Genomic DNA, 15,945 nt, shown 5'->3' with positions numbered 1-15,945 from the left:
TTTGGGGTCTCCCATGTGGGTGCAGGTCCAAGATTTTGGGCCATCCTCTGCTACTTTCCCAGGACACAAGCAGGGAGTTGGATTGGAAGTGGAGCAGCAGGGACACAAATCGGCACCCCCTATAGGATCCTGGTGCTTGCATTTAGCGAGTTGGGCTGTCCTGCTGGGCCCCCAAACAATTTTTTCTTTAAGTTTTATTTATTTGCAAAGCAGAGCAAGCGAGAGATCTCTTCTGTCTTTTGGTTCACTCCCCAAATGCCCACAGTCAGGGCTGAGTAAGGCTGAAGCCAGGAGCCTGGAACTCAATCCGTGTGGGTCTGTGTGGGTGCCAGGACCCAACTATTGGAGCCTTCACTGGTGTCTTCCCCAGGTGTGCGTTAGCAGGAAGCTGGATAGGAAACGAAGCCAGGGCTTGAAACAGGCTCTGTGATGTGGGATGCAGTTTAACAATCATCCTTTTAACTGTCTCCGTAGCTTTTCCTCTTCTAGAATATCACTGTGTCATACAGTACACAGCCTTTTCAGACTGGTTTCTTTCATGCATTTAAGGTCTAAAACAAAGCAACAGGGGTTGCTAGTTATCTGTGTGTGTTTCTCCCACTCCCTGACAAAGATAAAGTTTACAGACTCAGTCCACACACAGCTGGATCGTGCAGGCACACAGCACCAAGCCTGCTGAGTGACAGGGGAGGCCAACTAGGGATTTAGGTCGATGATCCCCAAAGCAGAAAATGAGCTGTGGAGATTCAGAGGTCTGTCCTTCCCTGACCCTGCCCTCCTGCTTCCCTCTCCCACCTGGTCTCCAACCTACCCACGCCCACCCCATGCCTCTCACCTGAGCCAGCCACACTGGCCACCTGTTGCTCACAGTGCTGGGATGGGCACTTGGGGACGGGGGTGCTAACCAGCTCTAATAACTGCACTGACCCTGCCCTTGGGAAGGTCTCATCAATAGAAGCGTGAGCTGGATCCACGATGCCCTAGCAAGGAGACTGCAGAAAATAGAAACAGGTGGTGGGCCTTTGGAGAAGACTCCGGTCTCGACCCCAGAGAAGCGGGCTGACTCTATGGTTGAATCCTTTTTAAAACACTCCCCAGGTGATGCTCCTGTTCAGCAGGCAGGAGAATCATCCAGGTGTATTCAATCAGGGACTCCCGGACTTGATGAGCAACCAGGGCTCATCACGTGCCCCTAGCCCCACGCCCCAGGTCAGTTGTGTGCGGATCCCGTTCACATCCACGGCTTCGCCTGAAACTCCCGACTTGACACAGCCAAGGAGTCAGAGTCATGGCGCTGGAGGATTCTAGGTGAGCGTGTGTGGTTGGCATCTAGGGATTAGGGGCGAAGGGGTCTTCAACAGGCACCCCTCCCTTCTTTACCCCTTTCTCGGGCCACTGCACCAGCCTGGCTTCAACCTGGAGTCTGGCCTGAGCGCCCAGGGTGAGACCCGGGTGCGGTCGAGGCCTTGGTCACTGAGCACCCCCGCGGTCACTGCGAGGCCCTGGGGACTGGGCAAAAAGGTGTGTGATGGAGAAGGCTGGCTTTCAGCAGATGGCTCCTCACTTTTTTCCCCCAACGTGGGCCCCCCACTCTAAGGGCTGGCTTTGCAAAACAAACCAAAACAAAAACCCAGACAGGAACTGGGTTCGTCTACGTCCCCAGACGGAAACGCTGCCTCTAGTCCTGCCTGCCCGACATCTTCTCATCCGAAACCCTCTCTCCCCGACCCTGAACCCCGGGCCCGCCCACGGCTCTTCCATCCCAGCCTGCGAGGCCAGGGGTCGGGGGAGGTGTCTCCGCCCCAAGCGCCCCCACTCGTTAGCCAACTCTGGCTGGGTGCGACCCCGCCGCCGCCGCGGTGCCCGGCCCAGGGACCCCCTCCCCTCGGCCTCCTGCGGCCGAACCGGGATCCCCACCCCCGGAGGCTCCTCCCCGGGGGCTCCTCCCCGGGGGTGGCCGAGCAGGAAGCGCAGCCGGCGGCGGGCGGGGGTGCGCGGGCGGCGTGGGGGCGTGCGGGCCCGGGAGCGGCGGGAATGCGCGGGCCTCGGTGGGCAGCCCCGGCGCACAGCCGCGGCCGGGGCGTGCGGCGCGGGGCGGAAAAGCCTGTTTACACAGCCTGCACACCGCCTGGGGAATAATGCAGGAAAGGAAGTGAGCCGGCTCGGCCTGACTGCTCCAACTTCCTGCTCTCACACACACACGGGGGGGGGGGGGGGAGAAAAAAAAAAAGGAGCGAGAGAAAGAAAAAAAGGGGGGGGGGAATCAGGATCTCATTACAACAGCAACAGAGCGTCTGCAGACGCCTGTCAGCATGGAAAGTCGGGGGCTTTCGCCTGGGTCCTCCTAGACCTTGCCCCGAAGACGGCTCCTGAAGGCTCCCCCGCGTCTGGGTAGGCATCGGGGCTCCGCCTGTTGCGCGGACTCCTGCAAAGTTTGCTCCGGGGTGGCTGGGGTGGCTGCTGTGCCTGCGGCGCGGGGGCCGGGTGGGGTAGGGTTCGGTGGGTGCTGCGGGGTGCTCCGCGGGCCGGGGGGCGCCGGTGGTGGGTGGGGGAATGCTGCTGTTATTGCTTGCTGATGCGCTCGCGCGCGGGGCCCGGGGCTTGCACGGGGATCCTGCGCAGATGGCTGGCAGCCCCGGAGGTTGCACTGGGAACTCCGGGCCGGACTGTGTGTTTGGGATGTCGGGGGACTGATGCGGGCTCCGACCAGGCTGCGTGCCTCAAGACACTCGCTGGACTGCGCCTGACCTTCCAGCTACTCCCCCTTTCCCCCTATCGCTGGGGAGGACGGGGCGCCAGCGCTCCGACCCTGGGGCCGTGGACTGGGGGTTGGGGAGGGAGATGGAGTGGGGCTGGGGGCAGCATCCGTGGTGGCTGTGCAGGTGACTCCCAGCCCAGGTCGCCGCCCCAGGTGCACGCCCAAGGGGGACATTTAAACGGGCAGCGGAGGGTCACAGAGTTTGGAAGGAGGACCCGGCCCCCAGAGATGGTGTCTGGGCTAGACGCTGGACGGCAGCCCAGAGGGGGTGACTTTTCATTTTGGGAATGGAGCGTGGGGGTGCGGTTAGCGTTTGGGGGAGGCGGTTGAGGATTTGAGGGGGTGAAGAACAGAATGAAAAAGGTCTGGGGCTTTCTTGGTTTCTGAGCTCAGTCGTGTTGGGGACCCTGGTATGGTTAGGCGGCGGGTGGGGTGGGGGCGGGAGCGAGAAATGTGACTTCAGAAACTGCAAAAGGGGCTTTTTAGAAGAAGAAGGAAAAAAAAAAAAAACGAGCGTCGGGAGAGTCTCTGGCTTGTCTGGAAACGGCAAGACTAATTGCCATGCGCTTCCGCTTTGAAACTGGCAGCCGACAGCGTCTTGAAAATGACTCACTGGAGGAGCTCACAAAGAAACTGTGGTTTGCTCCTTCTCAGGTTTATGTATTTGTGCCTTTTACAGTTTCCTTTGTAGTGTTCCAGGGGCCCACAGGCCCCCTCCCGCCCAGGCTCCTTTGAAGGCCCCCAGCCGCTAACTCACCCCCGCCAACCCCACTCCACCCGGCTTGGGGGGCTGCAAGGGGGGAGGCCGAGTTGTTTTTGGAATTGGATGGGGGGAGAGGGTTAAAGGGAATCTGCTATTGCAGGGGGAAAAAGTGCCCTGAATTTTCCACTAGCTGCTGCAGGGAGAGGGAGAGAGAGAGCCCCTTTAGTCACTGCGAAGTAATGTCTGCACCACACACCAACTAATCTCATTAGGAGTTTCCGCTGCTCGGCACAGGAGGGGTTTTGTGCTGCCGCCGCCACTGTCAGCCCCAGGGAGGGCTGGGGTGGCTTGGGGGGGCGGGGGATCGGCCGCCACACCGACCTTTGCGGGGCAGAATCCTGCAAACTTTGCAGCCCCCCTTGACCACTTCTGAGCTCCGACCTGAAGAGCAGGGCTTTCGCGGGAAGGGGGGTGTGTGTGTGTGTGTGTGTGTGTGTGTGTGTGTGTGTGTGTGTGTGTGTGTGTGTGTGTGTGTGTGTGTGTGTGTGTGTGTGTGTGTGTGTGTGTGTGTGTGTGTGTGTGTGTGTGTGTGTGTGTGTGTGTGTGTGTGTGTGTGTGTGTGTGTGTGTGTGTGTGTGTGTGTGTGTGTGTGTGTGTGTGTGTGTGTGTGTGTGTGTGTAGGGGCAGAGGTCAGGTTCTGTAGCCCCAGCAGCTCAAACTCGCCCATCTTCTCCCATTTATGCTTCAGTGTTTGGGGGTGGGTAGAGGCAGGAAGGGGGGTGCTGAGGTTTGGGCATATTCCGGGCATCTGTTGATGAGTATAATTGATTTCTGAGCTGAGATTGATATTCATATTTCTCTCTCTCTCTCTCGGATTGGCACACATTTGTTGGGGGAAGGTCAGTTAGGAGTTTCAATTTATAGAACGATAAAATGACAAACTGTGTTAGGAGGGTGCGCAGGTCAGATGGCAGCAGAGTCTGTCCATAAGTGCTCTTGCAGTTTCCAGTAATGACCCCAACTGCCCAGCTGGCCCAGGATGAAACGTGATGGCCTTTCCAGGCCCAGTATAGCAGAGGCCTTCTGGCTGGCTTTTTTACTTTTTTCCTTTCTCCAATCCTTTAGAGGTTCTTTAGAAGCATGAAGTTACTAAAAAGGATGAGGAATTTTCAGGAACCAAACTGAAGCCGCGGGGTCCCTGTATTGCCCCATTTTGAAGGTGCTGGCATTTCTCTGACCCTGGCAGACTGTCCTAAAAACAGCCCCTGGGGGCCGCCGGAGCAGGCTGTGAGTCAGTGGACCTGGGTACAGGCTGTCCCCAGCACCATGCCTGGCATGGAAAATAGGTGCTTGGGAAGCTGGTCTCAAGAGCTGGGAGCAGGAAGATCCAAGTTACATGGGATAATGAAAAAGCTTTCAAGACCTAACCTTGTACAGGAAAGCCAAGGGGGGGTTACATAGTAAATGTTGCTAAGAGTATTTCCTTTAGAAAAATCTCACTGTCATGTCTCATCCCTGCTTGCTGTTGTTTGGGGTACGTGCCGTTTCATTCTTAACTGCATCTGGCAACTGGCAGTCACTTGATTCCCAGGTGGCAGTATCTGGAGACATTTTGGTTGACAGAGCTGGGGGAGGCATTGCTGGCATCTGGTGGGTAGACGCATCCAACAATTCGCAGAAAGTCTTTTCCTCCCAAAGAATCAAAGAATTTTCTAGTCTAATATCAGTAGTGTCCAGATTAAGAAATTCTGGTGTACTTTGGTGACGGTGATGAAAAATTGTACATGCATCTGATTCAGTGACTAGGATGTTCTGTCAGTTGCATGTTTTTGCATGTATATTGCAGTACTCATGAGTTATCTTTTGTGCCATAGAAAGGCAGGCAGAGACTGGGTACTGGGCCAATAGACCCTTGGTGAGCTGAGTTAGACCATCCTGGAACCTTCTGTAGGCATGACCATCTTTGTGGACTCGACCACTAGGACCAGTGCAGATAGCAGAAGCCTAGATGGGGGAGCGTAATCATTTTTTAACCCTATTTGCATTTTGAAACCACCTAAACATTGATTAACGACTTCCTCTTTTTCTTGGGTTAAAAAAATCAAATAACTTGAAACTAGAAGTATATAATAAAAGTAACTCTGACATCATATATTAAACTTATATTTGTAACAACATTTTGTAACTTGAATCTTTCCCTGAAATTAGATTTAAAGGACTTCCAGGCAGTGTATATAAATTAAAACATTCCCCTCTTCACTGTCAGATACTGGATTCTGTGTGGTCCATTCTCCCCAATTACATTTATATATCTGAGTCAGAAGGCCAGTAGGGTGCCATGAAGCATTGCAAAATGCTGTCTATTGATAAACTCAACACACTCCATAAAACCCCTGCCAGGCTGTCACTTCCTGGAGCAGCCTTTTGGAGCTGGGGATGAGTTAGTGCTTACTAATCTGTAGCTCTGCTCCCTTCCAGCCCAGGGTGTGACTCGGTCATGTTCAAGTTTCCCAGACCTGGAGCTCCACGTTAGATTTGCAAAGAAGTGGGTTCTCTTCAGTAAGGGCCAACACCTGTACCTGTAGGGTGGCCAAGGAAGATCCAATTCTTGTGGGCTTTTCTTGTATGTTTCAGGGGAAATTTTTTCTATGGTTTAGTTACTCAGAATTGCCCTGTGCCTTCTAGATTGACAGCATACTTGGACCATCCTAGCCTAATAAAAGATGGGTTTACTGTTATTAAAATGATGTTAATTACCTTGGGAATCTGGGGAAAACCACATGAAAAGAAGTGTCACCTATTGTCCTGTTATCATTTTGATGTGTGTTTTTCTTTGAAAAATATGTGTGTATACATAAACAGCATTTGATTTGATTCCTGTGGTGTTTACTGTTTTGTAACTTTCTTCACTTAGCATATCACACATGTTTCAATTAGACTAGAACCAAAATTACTGCACATAAAGCTTGGATTTATTGATCTAACAAATGTGTTGACTCAACAATTGGTTGACAGAATTGCTACATGGACTTTTTTTTTTCTCTCTTTCTGTGGTTCAAGTAATGTCCTAAGAATGCTGTGCTGAGGAAGGGCTTGAGTTCCTATGAGCTGTGCAATTTGGGATTTTTGATGAGTTTCTCTGACTTCAGAATGAGTCATGATTTGCAGAATATCAAGATGTAGTAACAGGAAGCACTACATGTCAAAATTGAATGTTACATGCTGAAAGAAAAACCAAGTTCAACTGAAAATGCATCCTGCCATTAACTAGGAAGGAGGAGGCAGTTGGGTTTGATACATGTTAGCGACTCTTGTTTCATTTTGTATCACAGTTTCTGAACTTTGAAATTGGTATTTTAAATTGGATTTTTAGATCAGGGTAACAGTTGCCCATGGCCGGTTTGAATTGAGGTCAGTCAACATTCTGATTGAGACCATGAAAACTCTGATTTTTACAGAGTTTTCATGCAGCTGCAGTAAATTGAATTATCAGTGTGAATGTTTGTGTTTAACTTTCTGTTCACACATCCTAAAGACCTTTGAGATAACTAGACCGTGCAGCCTTTTAAGTAGCTGTCCTATGCAGAAACCTGACTTGACTCCTTCTCAAAACCAAACTAAAAGCGACCTTTCTTTTCATGGAAGCTTGCATGTATGTCACCAGTTTGAAACACTGCTGGTCATACTAGCAGACCAGTTGGAATTATCCCTTGGGGTGAGCTCACTGAGTACTTTCTTGATATGTCTTCATGTACACACTTTCTGGAAAGGAATGCCTAATTATGCTAAGCATGAAATAGATAATGTGATTCAGAGTTCCATACCTTTTAAAGAAATGAATGATTTTGTTCATGGATTCTAGTTTGAATTGGACTAAAATGAATTGAGTTTCACTTTCTAAGAAAAGATGTGAGGCTTCAAACCATTTTGAAAGCTATTCTAAGAACTGGATAGTTACAAATTGCCACATTTCTGGATACTTTCTCTTGATACTGGTGAAGTTAAGGCTCCTTTATGCCAAGCTATAAAGAATGTAAATCTCTCGGTGTCTCTCATTTTTAACAATTGAGACATGATTGCTGCACATTAAAATGCACCAATGTTAAGTGTCGGACATATTCAGTTAATGCCCTCCAATACAAAGAATATTTTCATCACCTTAAAACATTGCCTGCTTGCTGATTTATTATTACCCATCTCTAATTCTATCATGACAGTTTCATGATTCTACCATGTAGGTTCTTGAACCCAGAACATCTTGATAAAATCCTGCCATATTTAATCTGCTTGACCAAAAGAAACCATTAGAATACCTGTAATTCCGTATCATATAGCAAGAGGGGAAAAATCCTACCCACGTTATTCCGGAAAGTATTCAATCAGAAGTAATATGTGTGTTGTTGAACAACAACAAAGTGGCTTCCCTTGAAACTGATGGGCTGGAGGAATGCCACTACATCTTTTTGGGACCTCGGTTTCCATGGCTGGATGAGGAAATGGTAGAAGTGGAGCGGCTGGCAGAGTTCTTCCCAGGCAGAGTTCTCGTTTGTGCTCTTCTATGTGTGTGTGTGTTTCTAAGAGTTGTGCAAATGTGGTATGGATTTTCGTATCGGTTTAGGTATAGGCATGTTTAAGGCCTTTTGCAAAAGCATCTGGTTTGGCCTTGCCAAGGCAATGGCAGGTGGGACCAAGACTGAGTAGGTCACATCAGGCTGATTTGGGAGTTAGATTTTGTATGGCCTGAGAATGATGTTGTAAATATCCTGAAATGGTCCATGGCACTGGTCAGGATAGAGACCAGAATCCCTGCATGCGAGTAGCCAGTTGGTCTTTGGACCAGCCTTGCTGGGCTTTCCTCAATTCCCCCAGTGTTTCATGTGGCCTGTGGCTGCAGGAACTTTATCAGTGCTCTTCTCCATCCTGAGAATCTTCTCCCCAGCTGCCACCTGATGATTTTTCTCTCTTCCAACTACCTGTCACTCAGCTTGAGGGCTCCCTGGGGATCCTGAGGTGTCCCCCAGACTAGAGCTACTTCAGTTGTTCATTCCTGCCTCTTAGCATCCTTTCACAGGTGTCCTTGTTACCCAGGTTCTCTGTGTAATTTTATTTTTTTGCTAACCACATGCAGGAACTGGGTCATCTCACTTGTTTCTGGACATGGGACCAGTGTCTTCTTTAAAACTTGGGAACGAAGTGTATGCAATCCTGTAGTATCTCCTATGATCTGAAGTCCTTGTCCAAACCCTCCTTGGCTTTTTTTAAATGTCTGCATTCTTTTGAAAAATATTATTTGAATGAGTGAGAGAAAGGAGTGACTTCAGATCTTCCATTGACTGACTCATTCCCCCCAGATAGCCACCATGGCCAGCACTTGGCCATGATGAAGCCAGGAGCTTCATCTAGGTCTCCTGTGTGGGTGGCAGGAGCCCAAGCACGCAGGCCCTCCTTTGCTGTTTTGTCAGCTTATTAGCAGGCAGCTAGATCAGAAGTGGAGCAGCTGGGACAGGAACTGGCCCATGTTGTGGGATGCCAGTGTTGTAGCAGGTGGGGGTTTAACCTACAAAACTGTAGCACTAGCCCATCCTTGAACTCTGAAGTCAGAAGTAGGTCATGATGTGTTCCACATCTGTAATACCCCTTCGTCTGGAAGCCCCCTCTGGGCTTGCATCTGTTTTCCCTATCCTTTGTCCATTCCTGCAGTTTATGCAATACCTGAATCTTGGTGAGTTAAACACTAAAGGGAGGGAAAACATACCAGTTTATCATGTTAGCCTCTCATTTTGCCTTGGAACTTATCAAGTGGCTATGTGTGCAAGCAGCTCTTTCCTAGAGTGGGTTACTTGAAATACAAACAGGCAAGTCTCTACGTTCAACTGTAAGCATAGCCAGGGGAGTCTTCCATATCACTTTTCATTGTTTTGCCTTTTCCAAACTTGCAACAAGAGTCTGTGTATAGACATCCGGTTCATTGATTAAATCCCTGGGGGACAAACTTTAGCTCTTTTAGAAATGAATCTTCATGTTCTCAGAGTGGTTGGTTAACGGCTAAGTCATAGAGATATAGCTGGAAAGACTCTGAATGTAAAATTAATCTTGAATCAGGCATTCTAGATCAACTCATTCATTGGTCATTCATTAAATTTCATTGGCCAAGTTTTCTTTTTTTTTAAGATTTATTTATTTTTATTACAAAGTCAGATATACATAGAGGAGGAGACAGAGAGGAAGATCCTCTGTCTGATGGTTCACTCCCTGAGTGTCCGCAACGGCTGGAGCTGAGCTGATCTGAAGCCAGGAGCCAGGAACTTCTTCCGGGTCTCTCACGTGGGTGCAGGGTTCCAAGGCTTTGGGCCATCCTTGACTGCCCTCCCAGGTCACAAGCAGGGAGCTGAATGAGAAGCGGGGCCGTCAGGACTAGAACCGGCGCCCATATGGGATCCTGGCACATGCAAGGCAAGGACTTTAGCCGCCGTGCTATCGCACTGGGCCCACATCAGCCAAGTTTTCAGATCTTGTTCTTATGTGGATGTCACTGTGATTTTTGCCCCACCCCCTTTTATGAAGCCGTGTGAAAGGTAGAGATGACCAAGAGTGTCTGTGAGCTGGCCCACTGCCTGCATCCCTGTGACAGCTGTGATCTGACCAGTTGGAAGCCAGGAGTTGGGAACTCAGTCTAGGTCTGCCTTGCAGGTGGTAGGGACCTACACTCTTCTGCCACCCAGGGTGCGTGCTCAGAGGAAGCTGGAGTCTGAAGTGGAGCCAGGACTGGAACCTTGTTCTTGGGATGCAGGCATCCTCCGTTGTGTCTTCACTGCTGTGCTGAAGGCACCACGACCCCTGGCTTGTCAGATAAAAGGACTGTGCCAGTATGGTTAGTGAGAGATGAACAACTGAGCACCCACATTGGTGTAGATCAAGAAGACTAGGTCTGATGGTTAACATTCACAGCATTTTGCCAAGGAGCAGTTTATTGAGAGGTAAAACTGGGCTAGCCAGGAGGTATGATTAAGCGGAGTTTTCTTCCCGTATTTGGTGGTCAGAAACCAACCATAGCAGTGGTGGCAATAACAGAACAAGCTCTTGGGTTTACTCTAGAACCTGTTCTTGGCCCTTGCCTGCACCTGTACCTTACCCTCATCCCCAGAGCGACCACAGAGGCCCAGAATGCCTATAGTTCATTCAGCAATATCCTAAGCCACAAAATAGCATGTAGATAGTGCAATAATTTCCTCGCACTGAAAGTTGAACCTTTCTGTAGTTGACACTGCATGGAAACACAACTGCTACACTTCATGGAGAAGTTCCCCTTTAGAGGCAAACAAAAAACTCCCTAGTGGTGGTGTCTCTGAGTGAACGAGGGATGGACATTGGACCTAGTGGTGAGAACGTCCTTGTCCTGTATGGGAGTGGCCTGGATGAGACCCCTGGACCAGCTTCCTGGTCACAGACGCCAGGAAGCAACCATGATGGAATCGACCGGTCCTTGTCACGCCCATGGGAGCCTTGGATCAAGTACCAGGCTCCTGGCTTCAGCCCAACCATTGCAGTTAAGGAGTGAACCAACTCTCAGCTGCTGTGGATCTTTTTGCCTGCAAATTGGCCCTCAGCCTTCTGGCACATGAGGGGTGTATGTATGTGGAAAGACTCAAACATTGTGTCCCACCTGGAAACCTGTGGGAAGGTGCTGAGCCTCTGCGTCTGCCATTCTTGGGGATCCAGAATTCATGAGCAGTGGTAGGAGAGTTGTATCTGTAAGACTGCCTGTCTTCCAGGCCGAACCCCAGATGCCGATCATGGAGACAAGAGGGCATTGTCTGTCGATCTCTGCAAGCATACCACCAAGAGGCTGCCAGGCAGGGCCTCCTGGCACATCTGTGCTGCACATCCCCTCTAGGCCAAGTGCCTTTGACAGACCCCAAAGAGGGCTTGGCTCGGCTCTCCTCTCCCCCTAGACTTGCTGGATTCACTCTTGGAGTCACTTTACTGTTAATTTATAATTGTGCATTTATGAGGCTTGCATAAAGGGAGTGACCTGAACAGTGTTAGAAACTTAATGCATTCCACCTTTTTTTTTTAATTACCAAAATAGGTGCTGTTGGAAGATGTCTAGAATCTGACAGCACACATAAGTGTCCGGTGCCACTTGAAATAGTGGGAGTCGGTGCTCTCGGTCGTTGCCCTGCTTTGATTTAAATCAGAGTCAAACCACAAGACCAGCAGCCTTCTTCAGCCTTTCCCACATCCTTTGCTCTTTTTTGTAACCTAGATATTAAGACCTAGTAGTTGGTCTTCAAGAAGATAGAAACTTAAAGATGCCTCATGTATCAGATGATTGAAATAGTTTACCTGATTAAAAATGTCATTTTTTTAAAAAAAGATGTATTTACTTGAAAAGTCAGAATTAGGGATGGAGGGACACACACACACACACACACACACACACACACACACACACACACACAGATTTTCCATCCACTGGTGGTTCACTCCCCAAATGGCCACAATGGGCAAAGCTGGACTGGTCTGAAACCAGGAGAGTCTTCTGAGTCTCCCACGTGGGTGCAGGGGCCAAGCACTTGGTCCATCCTCTTCTGCCTCTCAGACTAGCAGGAGGGAACTGGATCCAGTGAAGCAGCCAGGACTTGTACTGGTGCCCCTATGGGATGCTGGGACCATGGGTGAAAACTTTACCCGCTATACCACTATACTGGCCCTAGGTCCTTCAAGCTTCTATCTGGCACACTTACTATGAGGGGGCTTGGAGAAATTGGGGTCAGAAAGGAAGCTTCTTGTGTAAAAACTTGAAACACATGCATAGTTTTTTTTTTGATAGTATGCGTTTTTCCATGAACTTTTTTGACGATTCTGCATCAGTGTGTAGTGGACAGTTGGCATAAGTGTAAACTGAGTCATGAGTTCTGTGTGGCGGTTTATACAGGGCCTCACCAAGTGGGTGGATGGCAGAGTCCTGAGTGGGAATTGAGGGTGGGAAGGCCAGGGTGCCAGGAGGACGGATGTGATGTTGCCTGCAAGTGCCACCAGCAGCCAGTCCTTCCACTAAATGTGTCTGATGGCTTTTGTGTAGGGACATTTACTGTCCATCACTTGACAGCTCCATCTATTTATTCATGCACTTAGGCATTTCAGAGAAACACTGAGAGAGCTCCTACCTGCTGTTTCTCCCCCTAAATGGCCACAGTGATGAGGGTGAAAGCTGGGAGTTGGGTACTTGATGTACCATCGTGGGCTCCCATGGGGAGGCAGGACCCAGTCACTAGAGCCATCCCGTGTTGTCTCTTAGCATCTGGAAAAGCCGTGGGACACAGATGTCAGCTACCCTGTTACCACCAGCACATGTCTACCCCTGTTGACCCATTGATTCAGAGTGTTTCAATGTGTAGAAAGAGAGGTTTGCAGCGGGGCACTGGGAGGAGGTTATTTAATTTGGAATTCCCTCAGTGTATTTTTTGAAGCAGTTTTGTTAGAAATAACAGTGTCACCAATGTATTTCCAATGTGTGTTTCCTGTATGGTGATTTCTTCTATGAAGAAGGCTTTGTTTGAAATAGACAATAAATAAAAAGCGAAAGGCTTTTGGCTCCCCCCCACCCGTTTTTTTTTTTTTTTAAACCTTCATGTCATTTGTACTTTGTGTTAGAAATAAGAAGAAACCCTTTGTGTTTGGCATTGTGACCATCCCATGTAGTCCAACTTGCTGTCCATGTGCAAAAATGCAGTCCAGACAATGTGCATGTGGGACAAGGAAGGCTGAAAGGGAGAGTTACAACCTTTGCGACTGGCCGTGCCGCTGGCCTCCGGCACAGATGTCTGCCACGTGAGCAGGTGATGACATTCCAAAGACTGCAGATTCCTTGTGTGGTGGGGGAGAGGGTAGGTGCCTTCCGGAGGGAATACATTATCATACTGGATTTACGTAGAAATGCCTATAGCACCGATTTCCAGTTCCTAGTAAAAGATGTGCCGTGGGGTTAGCGTGACCAGAGAAGCAGAGGCCTGGAGAGTCCTGTTCCTGGCCGCAGTCATCACTGGCTCTCGGAGCTTCTTGAAAGTCTGTAGAGATGTTGCTGATTCCCTTGCTCACAGATTTCCAGGAACTCAGAGTGACACTTGTGCGAGAATGTTCCACAGAGCAAGACCCAAAGACCGGCTAAGCTTGACACATTGCGTCAGCTCCATTTCAGCATTGCCAGGAACACACAGATTGTAACGGCACTCAATTTCAGAACGACAAAGTTGTAGAACAGTAGTAGCTCTTGGTAAATTCAGATAGGGTCTGATGGAAAGGTTTAACCTTGACCACATACTTCAAAAGCATATCTAGTCAGTTCTCCAAGATTCTTTCTGCTGCACCAACAGCTCCTGCGCCTGGAGGGCTGGCGTGGGGGACCATATTCTCCAGTGACATCCAGAAAGTGTCAAAGCAGCTTTGACACTTCTATAGAAGTGTTTTCTATCTTCTATAGAGAAGATGAAATTCCCGAGTTTTCCTGAGGGGAGCATGACCCCTCTCGGGCTGTAGGCCATGCAACAGAGCTTTGTGTGACGGACAGTTAGAAAGAGAAGGTCAAGGGTTCTGCTTGTTCCTTGCAGTTCCCAAGAAAATGTGAGCCCCATGTGTCACGCATGTGTGAGAAGATGGCGCTAGGGAAGAGCTGTGTTGGGGTGTAGGCAGGGAATGGAGACAAAAGGAGCCAACCGATGGCTGAGCTGAAGGGCCCTTTGGGCAATGCTCATCCTTGAGGGAGTTGGTTGGAGGGTAGAGAAGAGAGCTTGGGTCCAAACTTTGGCCAGGGTAGAAGCTGGAAGGACAACAGCTGTGCAGATGTTGGAGGGGGCTCAGGTAGTACAGACTAGTCTGTGGGAAGGGGAAGATGAACAGGTGGTTGGGTGCTGCTGGGCCGGGACACGCCCATCATTGTTGTTGTTGTTTTGTCACAGTGTGAGAGCTGGGAAGCTGAGCACAGCTGGACAGGCTGCCTTGTCCCCAGGGGTGTACCATCCTTGCTGACCCTGTGTGGGTGGGGGCCAGGGACTGGAGGGAACTTGTGTGTGTGTGTGTGTGTGTGTGTGTGCGCACACATCACAGACATCGTAAGCAGCACAGGCACTGGTTTCCATCCATGGATAAAGAACTGCACCCACACTTCTCATTAGAAGAGGGAAGATGTGGCTTTTCTTATGAAGTGCGTTTCATCTTGTGTTTTTTTTCCCCCAATGTTTCCACTGGGTGGTGCTGCAGGAATTCCTACCTTTTGCCTTGGGTCTCCCCTTCCCAGAAAGAGCACCCTGCGGCATAATAGGAGGAAGTCCTGATTTAGAAAGATTTTACAGTTGCTACACAATAGAAGAGCTTGGAGGATGCTCTGGCAGGAAACGATGGAGCCTGGATGTGGAAAAACCATCATGATGTTTGTAGCATGCAGAGGCCCCCCTCTTTGTCCTGGACTTGCGCTTTGGGAAGCAGGCTTACTTCTTATTTAGCACAAAGCTCTCCAGCGTGTCGGAAAGACGAGGGTTTCATTTTAAGTGCAAGTGATAGGTGAGGTTTCCTTTATTTTGATCTTGAAAAAAAATAAAACTAGCTTACCAGATCTAACTCAGGACACTGTGGGTTTAAGGATGTCAAGGCAGCCGTCCGGTGAAGGAAAAGATCTCTTGGAAGGCTTTCTTTGAAGCTTGGAGACATTGTTTCATCCTTATTTTAAAGGTCATTACCACTTGGAGAAAGGATTTTCATCCTAAAGAAGCCTTGAGTTTGATCACACTGCTAGATGAAGCCAGAGATGAGGAGGGGGCGTGGGGCGGCCTTGGAGGAGCATTGGTCCGTCTGGCTCACGGCATCGTGCTCACGTCGGCTTGGAGGAGCGATAGGTGCCGACCTCTGCCTCTGCCCCCTCAGCACGGCATTGAGGCTGTATTCCTAGTACAGACATTGGAGTGCAAGATTTTTCCATTCATGCAAAGGCCTCTGGGATGGAAGAATCTGGGGGTCAGGGAAGCAGGGAGGGGAGAGAGAAATGCTCATTGGAGGCTGGGCGTTTCTTAGGCTATACTGACAGCAAGGCTGTTTGTAGAACGTGTTGTAATCCTCTAGGAAATTCCAAATACTGCTTTCTTAGAACCCCCGAAGGGGAAAGCTGTTTTCACAAAGTTGAGGCCCCCGCTGGCCACTGGGTCCCCTGCTGGGTGCTGTGGTCAGCCCGTCCCTGCCCCATTGGCTGCCATGTTGTCCACTGCGCTTCCTGGTGAATGGAAAAGCATGCATGGTTGGGGGTTTCCCTCTCTGGAGCCAGACAGCCTCCCCGAGGCCCCCCTGATGGTGTCATCTTCATGTCCCATCATCCTGGGGTGGAGAGGATAGTGACAGATTGCTTCCTGGGACTGGGCTCGCTGGGATGCCTGGAGTCCCAGTGTGAGGACACTTGGGGATGGTGGGGGTGCTGTGGTGTCCTCGGAGGGGAGCA

The 15,945-nt window shown here is 49.8% G+C and overlaps 1 protein-coding gene across 1 annotated transcript in view; it reads left to right on the top strand.

Annotated features, from left to right (window-relative positions):
* The first annotated feature begins 1,992 nt into the window (after positions 1-1,992).
* ELK3 (ETS transcription factor ELK3) overlaps positions 1,993-15,945 on the top strand; it is a 59,525-nt gene continuing 45,572 nt past the window's right edge. Inside the window, exon 1 of the mRNA XM_040980483.1 lies at positions 1,993-2,391. The gene's annotated coding sequence lies outside the window, so the exon portion shown is untranslated. The remainder of the gene's footprint in view (positions 2,392-15,945) is intronic.

Source organism: Ochotona curzoniae, unplaced genomic scaffold (assembly GCF_017591425.1).
Source record: "Ochotona curzoniae isolate NIBS_2020 unplaced genomic scaffold, NIBS_Ocur_1.0 contig_1014, whole genome shotgun sequence".
Taxonomy (NCBI): domain Eukaryota; kingdom Metazoa; phylum Chordata; class Mammalia; order Lagomorpha; family Ochotonidae; genus Ochotona; species Ochotona curzoniae.
Note: the sequence above shows the minus strand (reverse complement) of the source record. Positions and strands in the feature narration are given on the sequence as shown.